Raw genomic sequence first — 15,624 nt, 5'->3', positions numbered from 1 at the left:
GGTGACATTATTGGAGGGGAGGGGGTCTTTGCATATGTAATTAACATAAGGATCTCTAGATAAGATCATTCGGGATTAAGACAACCCCTAATTCCCATGACAGGCATCTGTGTAAGACACAGAACAGAGACCGAGGGAGATGGGTTGAATACCCTGGGAAGATGGAGGCAGAAACTGGAGTTATGGTGCCACAGCCAGGGAATACCTGGAGCCACCAGAAGCTGGGAGAGACAACGAAGTTCCTCCCCTAGAGCCTTCAGAGGGAGCACAGCTCTGCCCATACCTTGAATTAGGGCTTCTAGTCTTCTGAACTGTAAGAGAACAAATGTCTCTTGTTTAAGCCACCAACTGAAGCAATAGAGAGTGAAAAAGCTGGCTTAAAACTCAATGTTAAAAAAACTAAGATCATGGCTTCTGATCCCATCACTTCATAGCAAATAGACGGGGGAAAAATAGAAACAGTGACAGACTTTATTTTGTTGGGCTCCCAAAACACTGTGGACAGTGACTTCAGCCACGAAATTAAAAGATGGTTGCTCCTTGGAAGAAAAGCTATGACCAACCTAGACAGTGTACTAAAAAGCAGAGACATCACTTTGCCAAACAGTCAAAGCTGTGGTTTTTCAGGTAGTCATGTGTGGATGTGAGAGTTGGACCATAAAGAAGGTTGGACGGCATCATCAACTCAATGGACATGAATTTGAGCAAACTCTGGGAGATAGTGAAGGATGGGAAAGCCTGGCGTGCTGCAATTCATGGGGTCACAAAGGGTCACACATGACTGAGTGACTGAACAACAACAACACAGCCACCTAGTTTCTGGTCATTTATTATGGAAGACCCAGGAAACTAACACAATCACCTAAGTGTGTGCAACGGTAGAGGGAACTGTACCTACTAACAGGGGCCTAGGCGTCCTCCCACCATCACCTCAGTGAGTGTCACCGACCTCATGGATGCTCCTTTGAGCTTCTCGCACTCTGTGTAACCCCCTCCTCTTCCTCCTTCCCTTCCTGTCCCATGGACTCGCACTCCTCCTCCTTCCATCCTGCAGAACTCTCTGCTCACAGCTCACTCTAATGCCCCAATTTACATGTCCCAAACTTGCTTAACCACATCCTTCCCCATCTCAGTGAGGGCAAGGCCACCCTTCCAGTGGCACAGCGCTGAACTTCCCTTCACTCTGATCTCTGACTCAGTCAGTTCAGTCGCTCAGTTGTGTCCGACTCTTTGCGACCCCATGGACTGCAGCATGCCAAGCTTCCCTGTCCATCACCAACTCCCGGAGTTTGCTCAAACTCATGTCCATTGAGTCAGTGATGCCATCCAACCATCTCATCATCTGTCGTCCCCTTCTCCTCCAGCCTTCGATCTTTCACAGCATCAGGGTCTTTTCCAATGAGTCAGTTCTTTGCATCAGGTGGACAAAGTATCGGAGTTTCAGCTTCAGCATCAGTCCTTCCAATGAATACTCAGGACTGATTTCCTTTAGGATTGACTGGTTGGATCTTCCTGCAGTCCAAGGGACTCTCAAGAGTCTTCTCCAACACCATAGTTCAAAAGCATCAATTCTTCAGCGCTCAGCTTTCCTTATACTTCAACTCTCACATCCATACATGACTACTGGGAAAACCATGGTTTTGACTAGACGGACTTTTGTTGGCAAAGTAATGTCTCTGCTTTTCAATATGCTGTCTAGGTTGGTCATAACTTTTCTTCCAAGGAGCAAGCGTCTTTTAATTTCATGGCTGCAGTCACCATCTGCAGTGATTTTGGAGCCCCCCAAAATAAAGTCTGACACTGTTTCCACTGTTTCTCCATCTATTTCCCATGAAGTGATGGGACCAGATGCCATGATCTTAGATTTCTGAATGTTATTTTAAGCCACTTTTTCACTCTCCTCTTCTACTTTCATCAAGAGGCTCTTTAGTTCTTCTTCACTTTCTGCCATAAGGGTGGTGTCATTTCCGTATCTGAGGTTATGGATATTTCTCCCAGAAATCTTGATTCCAGCTTGTGCTTCATCCAGCCCAGCATTTTTTATGATGTACTCTGCATATAAGTTAAATAAGCAGAGTGACAATATTCAGCCTTGACATACTCCTTTCCTGATTTGGAACCAGTCTGTTGTCCCATGTCCAGTTCTAACTGTTGCTTCTTGGCCTGCATACAGGTTTCTCAAGAGGCAGGTAACGTAGTCTGGTATTCCCAAATCTTTAAGAATTTTCCATAGTCTGTTGTGATCCACACAGTCAAAGGCTTTGGCATAGTCAATAAAGCATAAATAGATGTTTTTCTGGAACTCTCTTGCTTTTTCAATGGTCCAGCGGATGTTGGCAATTTGATCTCTGGTTCCTCTACCTTTTCTAAATCCAGCTTGAACATATGGAAGTTCATGGTTCACATATTGCTGAAGCCTGGCTTGGAGAATTTTAAGCATTACTTTACTAGCGTGTGAGATGAGTGCAATTGTGTGGTAGTTTGAGCATTCTTTGGCATTGCCTTCTTTGGGATTGGAACGAAAACTGACCTTTTCCAGTCCTGTGGTCACTACTGAGTTTTCCAAATTTGCTGGCATGTTGAGTGAAGCACTTTCACAGCATCTTCTTTTAGGATTTGAAAGAGCTCAACTGGAATTCCATCATCTCCATTAGCTTTGTTCGTAGTGATGCTTCCTGACTCAACCCACAGCCCATCCATCAACAATCTTGTGGGATATGCCTTTATAATTTGCCCACTACCTGACAACTATGCTTCTACTCACCTGGTCCAAGTGACCATCACCTCCTTCCTGGATGTCTGGTCCCACCCTTGTCTCCCTATAGTCTGTTCTCAACCAAGCACTGCAGAAACCCTTTCATAACCTTAGTGCTATCACATCACTCATCTGCTGAAAACTTGGGTAAAAACCAGAATCTCTAGATGGCTCCAGGCTAGATTACCCGGCTCTTGTTGTTTTTGATCTCTGACTTCTGTTCCCTTATTCATTCCATTCTAGTCACAAGGGGCCCCTTGTCAACTCCTCAAACACACAGGCTGGACCTTGCCTTGAAGCCTCACTTTGGCTCTTCCCTCTGCCAGGAATATACTCTTGTCCATTTGCTTATTTCACTCTCCTTCTATAATTCCTTCTTCAAAGTCTCCTGCTCAGTGACCCTGCTCCCACCTCCCTCCCCCTCAATATGCTGCAAATTTTCTCATGAAAGCCTAAGTAACAAACTCATGGCAACAACAAGGGCTACAATCTGTCTACTCTTTCCCTCTACCAAAAATTAAACAGTTGTCATGAGAATGTTGTTATGTTTATTCAAACTGAAATACAAACTCATTTTTTCCCTAACAGATGATCATTAAATGTAATTTGGGGCATATAACTCAGAAAGAATTCAAATACTTTGATCTGCCTGATTGATTTCATAATGTGGAATGCTTGTGATACGTTGAATATTTTCCATAAGTTAAATGAGGTAAATCTTCACTTACAGAGTTGTTTTAAGAGATAGTTAAGACACATGATAAGACTGTGTTCACAAGATTGCATTTGTGTTGAAATGAACACTCTTTTGATTTACCCAATTCTGAGAACACTTAGTTAAATAAGATGCTTCTGAAAGAATGAATGGCAGGTCATTCCACAGGGCGATCTCAGGGATAGGCAGGAAGCCTTTCTCCTGGTATATTCTCTGAACCTTCCAGATTCTCAACACCCTGTGGTCCACATTGTGCCTTTGGTCCCCAACATCCTCCCCTGTATTGCTCCATTTCATGTCCTTCTCTCTTACGGAAGGCTCTCTCTCAGCTTCGTCTCGTTTCACAGGACTTAGGGGAGTGATGCAGGGGCCAGGTGTCTTTGGATCCTGGGAGTGAAGGAAGGAAGAAGGCAGGCAGCTTCAGAATGGAGATGATCAGATCTTGCAGACCACCAAGGTTAGCTTGCTGACCCGCTGGAGTGTTCCTCTGGTTAGGAAGCCATCACGAAAACAGTCAACATAGAAGAAATGGAAAGAGAGAATGAGGCCAAGAGACTTTGCAAGGCAAAATTAAATGAAAATGAAGGGGGAAAAACGAAGTATGAAAATGGTCCGGCCAATGTCAGGTGTTGCTGGAGATGAGGGATTCACTTCTGGATATCAGGTTAAGATAAATGGACCATTCCCATAAATACATCCCAGTGCCTGTTCATGTATATTTGGGAAACGTCAGCTCAGGGTTCAGAACTGAAACCAAGAGAAATGAAGTGTTCTTTTAAGTGAAGGATGTAGGCATGAAAGAAAAAAAAGACAAGATTCAGTCTTAGGTTTTAACTCAGTTAGGAGGTGGGAAGAAAATGCAGTTTCTGAAGAAAGAAAATGGAGAGGAAAGGATGAAGGGGAGTGAGAAGACAGAGAAGAACATAAATACAGAGTGTTAAGGAGAAGGGATTCTGTATGAAAATTTTAGGGTAAGCAATTCTGTCTGTGACAGGGTAATTCAAATGCATGACAACAAGAATGCGAAGCTTCTTTACAAAAAGAAAAATCTAAACAAATGGTAAATTTTGATTTGTCTTATATAACTGAATCTCTAATGAAACATCTTTGTGAGAATTGCATTTAATATCATGTAATGAACTCACAGCATTCACAACACTTGCCTATGGTTTTATAGATGCATCTGAATAGCATATACGTTGCTTTTCAAGAAACGCCACCTGAATGTTCCTTACAAACAAAGATGGAGAAATAAAAGGAACTTAATCTCGGTCCTGTGCACCACCTATTCATATTACATCGTGCTACCACGGTCTCTGAGGGAAGAGAACATTTGGGTGTGCTGTGGGTTAGGTAAACACCCACTAAATATTGATGCAAGCATAATTAGAATGACTGAAATAATCCTGGCATAAAATTACCCTCGCAGTTAGAAGAGAGACAAAATGAAGTAATTTGATCATGAAAATTAATACAAGTCAACTCTCAGTTTTCAATGCAGCTAATTGAAAACCACTTATTATTCAAACCTCTTTCCCTCCAGGTTTGTACTTTTTTCTTTGCCCTGAGAAAGAGGGCAGGGAGAGGAGCGCCCCTGGGAAAAACTATAGAGATGGTGGAGAAAGAGAATCATTTTTATTTTTCTAAGGCAGTGGCTCCTAAACCTGTATTGATTTTGCCACCCATGGCACATTTTTGTGGGCATGTCCAGGGTGAAAGGACATCTGGTCCTCTTTCACTCCATGTTGAAATGACGAAATGGCATTTATTGTAGTTGAGTAACAGTTTTATTGAGATATAATTCACAGATTATACAACTCACCCATTTAAAGTACATAAATCAGTGGTTTTCAATATTCACAGAAGTATGCAACTGTTACTATATTTTATCACCACCACACCCCTCAAAATGCCTACTGGTAGTTCCTGGGATCACTTTCCAAACGAATGACTTGCACTTGAATCCTTGCCTCAAGATCTGCTTCTGCAGAAACTCAAGCTAGAACATGGTGGTTCTCCCACAATCCAATCACCGGAATTCCTAGCAAAGTCTATTCTGAGGTATGTCACCCGCTCCTAAGAGGACTCCCCACATAGAATAAGGAAATATTGATGGGGTTTGTGCTTTATTTCCTAAAGGGAATTCAAAAGAAGCAGGTCTAGGACTTCTCTGGTGGTGCAATGGATAAGAATCTGCCTCCCAAAGTAGGGGACACAGGTTTCATTCCTAGTCCAGGAAGATTCCACACACCAGGAACAACTGAGCCCAAGCTCCATAACTACTGAAGCCCACACGCTCCAGGACCCATGAGCTGCAACTATTAGAGCCTGTCCTTCTGGAGGGGAGGGAAGATGCATCTGTCTTTCTGAGTTCGTATTGCCATAATGATCCTTTTTCTGTGGCCCTAAGGAGCAAGTCGACAATGCTGGTTTGCACAGGTTGGGCATCTCATTCATAGTTCTTATTGTTGTTCAGTCGTTAAGTCACATCTGACTCTTTGCAACCCCATTGACTGCAGCACACGAGGCTTCCCTGTCCATCACCAACTCCCAGAGCTTGCTCAAACTCATGTCCATCAATTCGGTGATACCATCCAACCATCTCATCTTCTATTATCCTCTTCTCCTCCTTCCTTCAATCTTTCCCAGCATCGGGGTCTTTTTCAATGACTCAGTTCTTCACATCAAGTGACCAAAATATTAGAGCTTCACCTTCAGCATCAGTCCTTCCAATGAATATTCAGGACTGATTTCCTTTAGGGTTGACTGGTTTGATCCCCCTATAGTCCAAGGGGCTCTCAAGAGTCTTCTCCAACACCACAGTTCAAAAGGATCAATTCTGTGGTGCTCAGCCTTCTTTATGGTCCAACTCTCACATCCGTACATGACTACTGGAAAAACCATAGCTTTGACTATCCAGACCTTTGTCAGCAAAGTGATGTCTCTGCTTTTTAACACGCTGTCTAGGTTTGTCATAGTTTTCCTTCCAAGGAGCAAGTGTCTTTTAATTTCATGGTTGCCATCATTGTCCACAGTGATTTTGGAGCCCAAGAAAAGAAAATCTGTCACCACTTCCACTTTTTCCCCTTCTATTTTCCATGAAGTGATGGGATCAGATGCCATGATCTTAATTTTTAAACGTTGAGTTTTAAGCCAGCTTTCTCACTCTCCTCTTTCACTTTCATCAAGAGGCTCTTTAGTTCCTCTTCAATTTGCCATAAGGGTGGTATCATCTGCCTATATGAGGTTGCTGATATTTCTCCTGGCAATCTTGATTCTAACTTGTGACTCATCCAGCCTGGCATTTCGCATGATGTACTCTGCATGTAAGTTAAATAAGCCACAGGAAGAGAACTGGTCAAACGGGAGCAAGGGGAGCTGAGAGACGGGGAGATGGAACTCTGATGATGTTTAAGACTCTGAAGCTAGATCCAACTTTTGAGCTTCAAGCTACAGCAGCCAATCATTTATTCCTTTGATTTACCCATGCTAGGATAGATTTCTATGATTTGCAAGCTGATTAACATGGTTGGTATCTACATTCTTCAATCTTTGGAAACAGTAAAGAACAAAAGTGGCAAAGGCAAGCTTCACTATCTCTGGGGGTCTTTTGTGTTCTAATAAGAAAGCTTCAAATGCTTGAGCCCTGAGCAGAAAGCCCTTGGCCAAGATACTCAAAATAACATGTAGTTTTAATCAGTGCTATGTAAACAACTTAATCCAAGAAGGGAAAAGAAAAACCATTGACCCAGATAGGATATTGGTAATTCTGAATAAGTGCTACAAATGCTTATAAAAGAATGTTAAGATGCGTAATTGCTGAGTAAATGAAATATAAATATCCATTTTGTTACTTGGAGAGTTCTTTAATATGTAATGGGGAAAACGGTGTATTGAATGCACTGTAAGCAATAAATGCCTGTTTCCTTTTCTAAAACAAATCAATTCTTGAAACCATTAACCAGCATTTAAATGTAACTCTATTTTTTTCCCATTTATTTCTCCCTTTTGAATCTTTCTCATTAGTGGAAGGAAATAGGTTTATCCAGGAGATAGAGCAGCATGGTGGAATAAGCATGGAGTGGAGTGGGATTTGGAGCCTGAAGCCTTGCCTTTTAACCCCAGCTCTGCCAATTACTAGTTCTGTGACCTTGGGTAAGTCACTAAATCTTACCTGGGTTCCAGGTGTAGCAAGAGACTACTGTTAGGAATCTCTTACCCACATCGGAGAGTCGTAGTGATAAAAACCTTTTAGGGCAGCGTCTCTCAGTCTTTATTGGTCATAGGAATTCCCTGGGGACTTCCAAATTTCACAAGAGCTTTGCAGATTCTTGTGTTTGGAGTGGAATCCAAGATCTGCATTTTGAATAAGCTCCCAGTGATGTTGATGTGGCTGCCTTCACACCTTGGGGTAACAAGGTAGAGGGTAACTTCCAGGCTCACAATGATTTTCCTCTTCTAGAAACTGCCCTGGATTTTAGTGATGGGCTATTAATAGTTGCTCTTAACCCACTTGCCATAGCTGTATCCCCATAGCTTATACCCCCTTGCCACCTCTACTACATTAGAGGTGATTTCTGACCCAACCAGGGTCAAAAGAAGGTCGCATCCACAAATCTGGTTTTGAACAGACAACCAGAGTTGGGACATTCACTCACTTGCTCATTCATTCAGCAGTTCTTTTCAAATTCTCTCTATGCCAGATACTCTAACAAGCAGTAGAGATATACTAGTTCGATAAAGCAGGTCTCTGGCCTCACAGAGCATTCATGATAGTACTGTACAAGATAATTTCAGATAAGCTAAGTGCTTTGAAATGATTGGAGAATTTCAAGGGTTGCAGGGGACCTACTTTAAACAGGGGTGCTAGGGAAAGCCAAGGTCTTGCTTCCCTTTCTACAGTGACCTTGGCGGACACATGTTGAATACAAATGAAAAAACATAACCAATGAAACAAGGCTGGGGCCCTGGTGATTGTGTGCAGGAGAGCCACTCTCCCCTGCAGACTAACTGAACTATGATGAGAATGAAAAAGAAACTTTTATTGCATTAAACCACTGAGATATCAGGATTTATCTATTATAGAAGCTAGCACTTCTTATCATACATGCATAAATTATTGAACTCTTTTTGAGATTCTAAAAGTTGACATTTTTTTCATTTATATTTGCTAGAGCTATTCTCTACTGCGCCTCCCTGGTGGCTCAGTGGTAAAGATTCGCCTGCCAATGCAGGAGATGCCGGAGACGCGGATTCGATCCCTGGGTCAGGAAGATCCCCTGGAGAAGGAAATGGCAACCCGCTCCAGTATTCTTACCTGTGGAATACCAAGGACAGAGGAACCTGGCGGGCTACAGTCCATGAGATCACAAAAGAGTCGGACACGACTTAGTTACTAAACAACAACACCAAAATTCTCTACTACTTGAAAGAATCTTAATGGATACAATTTCTGTGAATCTGATGAGCTAATAGTATAAATTGTTGGACATCTGTGAAGAATGATAACTGTAAACTGGTTTTTCTGAAATGTATCCACTCTCTGGATATATTATTAGGGGAAAAAATTGTTTAAAAAGGATTGACATGTAAATTAATACTGAGGTCAATTTTTTTCCTGGTCCTTTCTATCTTAAAATTCTTGTTCAGACCTTTATAAAATCAACTCACTAAATTGCAGTGGGTAGAAACTAAGGAAGCAATTGTAAAGTTTATGATTTTCCCTTAAAACATAAGTGCTTAGATTTTAAGAGAGTCCTTGGTGGCACGATGATATTAACATTTAAATTTGCCACATTTCTTCTTATGGGTTATCAACAGGCAGTAAACCTGGGCATCTCTTAGAGATGAATTTCCCCAAAGGATGTCCGTCGTACATACTGCATCCTCAGAGGGATATTTTCTTCCTTGGCTACTGGTCCCAAGAACATATTGCCAGTCACCTCACTAGCCTTCCTCTTCTCCTCCTCTAATCTTTATGCATGCTAGGAAGGCAGAGAAAAGCTGTGTCTTAAGACTACTTGCTACAACCATATCTCAGTCTCCTAAGACTTATGGCTGGATCACACTTGAGGACAAGACAGATAGGATCAGAGAGGAACGATTCAAGAGGCCAACACTGGGGACTCGGCTTTTTTCCTATGGCTTTCATTAATGTTTATATCCCTGGGCTTGAGGTTTTCTTTGTGACTCTGTGTTCTCAGTGAAAATTTAGCAGTAAATGACTTACGTCATATGAGCTTATTGGAGTCTGCATGTGGCAACAGCAGTGTATGAAGTCAAAACTCCTATCCTTTGAGCCATCAAAATGAAGTCTTCTCCAGCCAGGGGTCAAGTCGTGTGTGTGTGTGTGCATGTGTGTGTGTGTGTGTGTGTGTATGTGTGTGTGTGTGTACACAGAGCCTGCAGGTTTCCATGGAACCAAACTTGTGATGAGGAGAAAAAGATGGGCCTCCCCAGGACACCTTTGAATAAGGATGTCAACATTCCTTTCTATATGGCTTTAAAGTCTTTGGTTACTTCAGCAACAAAGGTTCAATTCAGTTCAGTCACTCAGTCGTGTCTGACTCTTTGTAACCCCATGGACTGCAGCATGAAAGACCTCCCTGTCCATCACCAACTCCGGGAGCTTGCTCAAACTTATGTCCATTGAGTCAGTGATGCCATCCAACCATCTCATCCTCTGTCGTCCCCTTCTCTTCCAGCCTTCAATCTTTTCCAGCATCAGGGTCCTTTCCAAGGAATCAGTTCTTTGCATCAGGTGGCCAAAATATTGGAGTTTCAGCTTCAGCATCAGTCCTTCCAGTGAACACTCAGGACTGATTTCCTTTAGGATTGACTGGTTGGATCTCCTTGTAGTCCAAGGGGCTCTCAAGAGTCTTCTCCAACACCACAGTTCAAAAGCATTAACTCTTCGATGCTCAACTTTCTTTACAGTTCAACTCTCACATCCATACATGACTACTGGAAAAATCATAGCTTTGACTAGACAGACCTTTGTCAGCAAAGTAATGTCTCTGCTCTTTAACGTGCTGTTTTGGTTGGTCATAGCTTTTTTCCTAAGGAGAAATTCTTTTAATTTCATGGCTGCAGTCACCATTGCAGTGACTTTGGAGCCCAAGAAAATAAAGTCTGTCACTGTTTCCATTGTTTCCCCATCTATTTGCCATGAAGTGATGGGACTGGATGCCATGATCTTAGTTTGTTGAATGTTGAGTTTCAAGCCAACTTTTTCACTCTCCTCTTTCACTTTCAAGAGGCTCTTCAGTTTCTCTTCCCTTTGTGCCATAAGGGTGGTGTCATCTGCGTATCTGAGGTTTTTGATACTTCTTCCAGCAATCTTGATTCCAGCTTGTGCTTCAAGTGCAAAGTCAAGTGGGCCTTAGGAAGCATCACTAGGAACAAAGCTAGTGGAAATGATGGAATTCCAGTTGAGCTGTTTCAAATCCTAAAAGATGATACTGTTAAAATGCTGCCCTCAATATGCCAGCAACAAAGGTTAGTCTTCACATCATTGCTCGCTCATTGATCAGAAGTGGAACTGTAAAAATAGGGGAAACTGGGGACACAGGAAAATATACATAAATATGGAAACTCAGAGACAGATTTGAAAAGATACATGGCAAGTGAATACTCAGGAGCATAGAGAGCCTCATCCATCCATCACCCACCCATCTACCCGTTCACCCATCCATCTATCCATCCAGACACCCACACATCCATTCATCCATTGAAGCAATAAATGAGCTAAGCACCTCCTATTTATCAAGTACTGCCTATGCTCAACATTGTGTGTGCGTTAGTCACTCAGTCGTGTCCGACTCTTTGCCATCCCACAGACTGTAGCCTGCCAGGCTTCTCTGTGCATGGAATTCTCCAGGCAAGACCATTGGAGTGGATTCCCATTCCCTGCTCCATAGGAACTTCACAACCCAGGGATCGAATCCCAGTCTCCTGCATCGCAGGCAGATTCTTTACCGTTTGAGCTACAGGGAAGTCCTGCTCAACGTTGAAGGTACACAAAGACGGAAACGGAAGTCTAAATTGGAGGTGGTTATAGCCGACGATGGCTCAGACGGTAAAGCGTCTGCCTGTAATGCGGGAGACCCGCGTTCGATTCCTGGGTTGGGAAGATCCCCTGGAGAAGGAAGTGGCAATCCACTCCAGCACTCTTGCCTGGAAAATCCCATGGACGGAGGAGCCTGATAGGCTACAGTCCATGGGGTCGCAAAGAGTCGGACACAACTGAGCGACTTCACTTTCACCACTTCACTTTTCATAACCGATATGCCCTGAAAGGGCTCCCGCGAAGCTGGAACACACGGTTTGGGCACTTCGGGAAGATGCGTGAAGTGAACGCCACACCGTCGCACAGGTGATGGTGGGAGAAACCTGCATACCATAGAGATGCCGAGACCTCCGAGCATCCTAGAGAGGCCGGAAGTGGCTCCAGGAGGCTGGTCCGACGGCTCAGGCGCAGAGCGGGGGTGGCGGTGGGGAGAGGGAGGGGCCTGAGTCGCCCCACCTCGCGCAATCCCGGCGTCGCCGTGGTCTTCTGTCTCTGTGAGTGGCCCCGGGTAGGGAGGGTCGCCCCTCCGCCGGGACCCAGGCGCGGGTCCTAGACTGAGTCCTAGACTTGGTTCTCCCATCAATTCCCTGTGTGACCCTGGCGGGGACGCCTGGGCTTGCACGCGCGTCGGGGTCCTGCGGAGGACGACCTTGTCGGCCGCTACCTGCGTGTCGTGGCGGCCCAGGTGGGACGAGCCCCGTGGCCGCTGGTACGGGGCGCGGTCGTGAGTGATGGCCGACCTGAGTTCACCCTACTTCCCCTCGGATTCCAAGCAGCGGGGCTCAGCGTCTCTTTCTAGGATCGTTGCGAAGGTCTCAAGCACCGGCTAGCTTCTGGTTTTCGTCTTCTTTTTGAAAAAGATGGCAGGCCCCAAGCTCAGAACTTTCAACAGGCATCTGTGTCAAGCTAGACTCCATTTACATTTTTTTTTTTTTATTATAATCGCACTTTGTGGGGGAAAGATTACTTTGTCTTGATGACAGATGATTCTGGTTTTCCATTTAAGTGGCCGTGTAAGGTTCCCATTTAAAATGAAGGTATTTATTGCTAAAAGATAAGGAGTTTTAAATAAAACAGTAAGTACTAGTACCAGAGATAGGGCTGCTCTGGTGGCTCAGTGGTAAAGAATCTGCCTGCTAATGCAAAAGACACGAGTTCGATCCCTGGGCCAGAAAGAGCCCCCAGAGTAGGAAATGGCAACCCACACCAGTAATCTTGTCTGGAAAATACCATGGACAGAGGAGCCTGGCGGGCTACAGTCCATGGGGTCGCAAAGAGCCACACACCATTTAGCAACTAAGCAGCAACAAAGTATCAGAGATAGCAGGTGTGACGGAAACTATGAAGGTGGTAAGCGAATGACACTGCGTTGTTCCCAACCCAGCTGGGTCCTCCTACTCTGATCTGTCTTCAAGTCCTTGCTCCAACTCAGCCTCTGTCACCTGCATAATTTGTGGGCCAGTTTTTTGTTTTGTTTGTTTTAGATGCTTTTCCTTTCAACTTGACTAGGGTAAAAATGACGTGCGGCGTTGTGTGATTTTAAGATGCACAACTTGGTGACCTGATACGCATATATATTGTGAAATGATAAGCACAGTGAGGTCAGTTAACATCTCTATCACCTCACAGAATTATGATACTTTTCTTTGTGTGTGGTCAACACTTGAAAGATCTACTCTCGCCTGGCACGCGGGAAGATGGCGGCATCCAGGTGGAGGTCTTGAGATCAGATCTGCATGGAGTTGGCGTCTGGGCCAGCAAGGCGGGGCCTGGCTCACCCTGGGCGGTTCGGCCTTGGGAGCTGCGGGGTCCCAAAGTGGGGAGGGGGAAAAAAGATCTACTCGCCCAGCAGCTTTCAAGCCTGTAATACGGTAATATTACATATGGCCCCCATGCTGTGCATTTGATCCCCAGAACTCAATTATGTCTTGTAACTAGAAGCTTATACCCTTTGACCAGCATCTCCTCATTTCCCGCATCCCCCACCCCCTGGCAACCGCCGTCCTACTCTTTGTTTCTATGAGATCAGCTCTTTTAGAGTCTCTGTGTAATCGGGATCACCCCAGTATTTGTCTGTGACTTATTTCACTTAGCATAATGCCCTCAAGGTCAATTGGTACTGTCACTAATGGTAGGATTTCCTTCCCTTTTTGAGTGGCTGAATAGTATTCCACTGTGTGTGTGTTTGTGTGTGTATACATCACATTTTCCTTATCCATTCATCCTTTAATGGGCACTTAGGTTGTTCCCATGACTCAGCAATTTGAATAATGCTGCAGTGAATATGGGGGTGCAGATACCTTTTGGAGATAGTGATTTCCTTTACTTTGGAGAGAGAGAGAGAGAGAGAGATAGAGAGATATATATATATATAGGCAAGATTCTTGACCTCTGAGTCTTTTTCTCATATCAGAAAAGCTGAGGATAATAATTACCTCAGAAGACTGTTCTGAGGCTTCCGTGGTAAACCTTAAGCCCCTTGCCCATAATACTAAATGCCGACATAGTTGCTATTTTCCTTTTAGCAAGAAGGAAACAGGATCCGAGAGGTTCAGTGACTTTCCCAGGGTCACACAGGGAATTGATGGGAGAACCAAGTCTAGGACTCAGATTTTCTGATTTATAACCTAAAAAGCTTAACCCTGCCTCCCCACTACCTCTTGCCTCTTGGGAGGGGACGGGGCACCTCCTGCCTGCCCTTCTGGAAATTGGAAGCGCCCATTTGACATTGCAGAATGTGTTAGCTGTGAAAGCCCCCATGGGACTCAGGTCACCATAGACTTGGCTGCTTCAGGTCAGGGACTCTGCACAGCCCTGAGTGCTTGATGTGGGTGAGGTGTAGGCTGTAGAATCAGATGCATCTGGGTGCCAGTAGATACAGCCCCCTGCTGTCCAGTTCAGTTCAGTCGCTCAGTCGTGTCTGACTCTGCAACCCCAGGAATTGCAGCACACCAGGCCTCCCTGTCCATCACCAACTCCCGGAGTTCATTCAAACTCACGTCCATCGAGTCGGTGACGCCATCCAGCCATCTCATCCTCTGTCGTCCCCTTCTCCTGCCCGCAATCCCTCCCAGCATCAGAGTCTTTTCAATGAGTCAACTCTTCACGTGACGTGGCCACAGTACTGGAGTTTCAGCTTTAGCATCATTCTTTCCAAAGAACACCCAGGACTGATCTCCTTGAGAATGGACTGGTTGGATCTCCTTGCAGTCCAAGGGACTCGAAAGAGTCTTCTCCAACACAACAGTTCAAAAGTATCAATTCTTTGGCACTCAGTTTTCTTCACAGTCCAACTCTCACATCCATACATGACCACTGGAAAAACCATAGCCTTGACTAGACGGACCTTCGTTGGCAAAGTAATGTCTCTGCTTTTCAATATGCTGTCTAGGTTGGTCATAACTTTCCTTCCAAGGAGTAAGCATCTTTTAATTTCCTGGCTGCAATCACCATCTGCAGTGATTTTGGAGCCCAAAAAAATAAAGTCTGACACTGTTTCCCCATCTATTTCCCATGAAGTGATGGGACCAGATGCCATGATCTTCATTTTCTGAATGTTGAGCTTTAAGCCAACTTTTTCACTCTCCTCTTTCACTTTCCTCAAGAGGCTTTTGAGTTCCTCTTCACTTTCTGCCATAAGGGTGGTGTCATCTGCATATCTGCATATCTGAGTTTATTGATATTTCTCCCGGCAATCTTGATTCCAGCTTGTGCTTCTTCCAGTCCAGCATTTCTCATGATGTACTCTGCACAGAAGTTAAATAAGCAGGGTATCAATATACAGCCTTGATGTACTCCTTTTCCTATTTGGAACCAGTCTGTTGTTCCATGTCCAGTTCTAACTGTTGCTTCCTGACCTGCATATAGGTTTCTCAAGAGGCAGGTCAGGTGGTCTGGTATTCCCATCTCTTTCAGAATTTTCCACAGTTTATTGTGATCCACACAGTCAAAGGCTTTGGCATAGTCAATAAAGCAGAAATAGATGTTTTTCTGGAACTCTCTTGCTTTTTTGATAATCCAGTGGATGTTGGCAATTTGATCTCTGGTTCCTCTGCCTTTTCTAAAACCAGCTTGAACATCTGGAAG

The 15,624-nt window shown here is 44.2% G+C and overlaps 1 protein-coding gene across 2 annotated transcripts in view; it reads left to right on the top strand.

Moving 5' to 3' along the window:
• Positions 1-15,624, top strand: part of SDR42E1 (short chain dehydrogenase/reductase family 42E, member 1) — a 43,705-nt gene that overhangs the window by 18,341 nt on the left and 9,740 nt on the right. The window contains exon 1 of one of the 2 annotated variants that reach the window (NM_001080292.2): positions 11,984-12,032. The exons of the other annotated variant lie outside the window; for it this stretch is intronic. The gene's annotated coding sequence lies outside the window, so the exon portion shown is untranslated. Of the gene's footprint in view, positions 1-11,983; positions 12,033-15,624 lie in introns of those variants that run through there. 2 annotated transcript variants of the gene reach the window in all.

The sequence above is a fragment of the Bos taurus genome, chromosome 18 (genome assembly GCF_002263795.3).
Source record: "Bos taurus isolate L1 Dominette 01449 registration number 42190680 breed Hereford chromosome 18, ARS-UCD2.0, whole genome shotgun sequence".
Classification (NCBI taxonomy): domain Eukaryota; kingdom Metazoa; phylum Chordata; class Mammalia; order Artiodactyla; family Bovidae; genus Bos; species Bos taurus.
The sequence above is the reverse complement of the archived record's forward strand: the minus strand, read 5'-3'. Positions and strand labels throughout refer to the sequence as shown.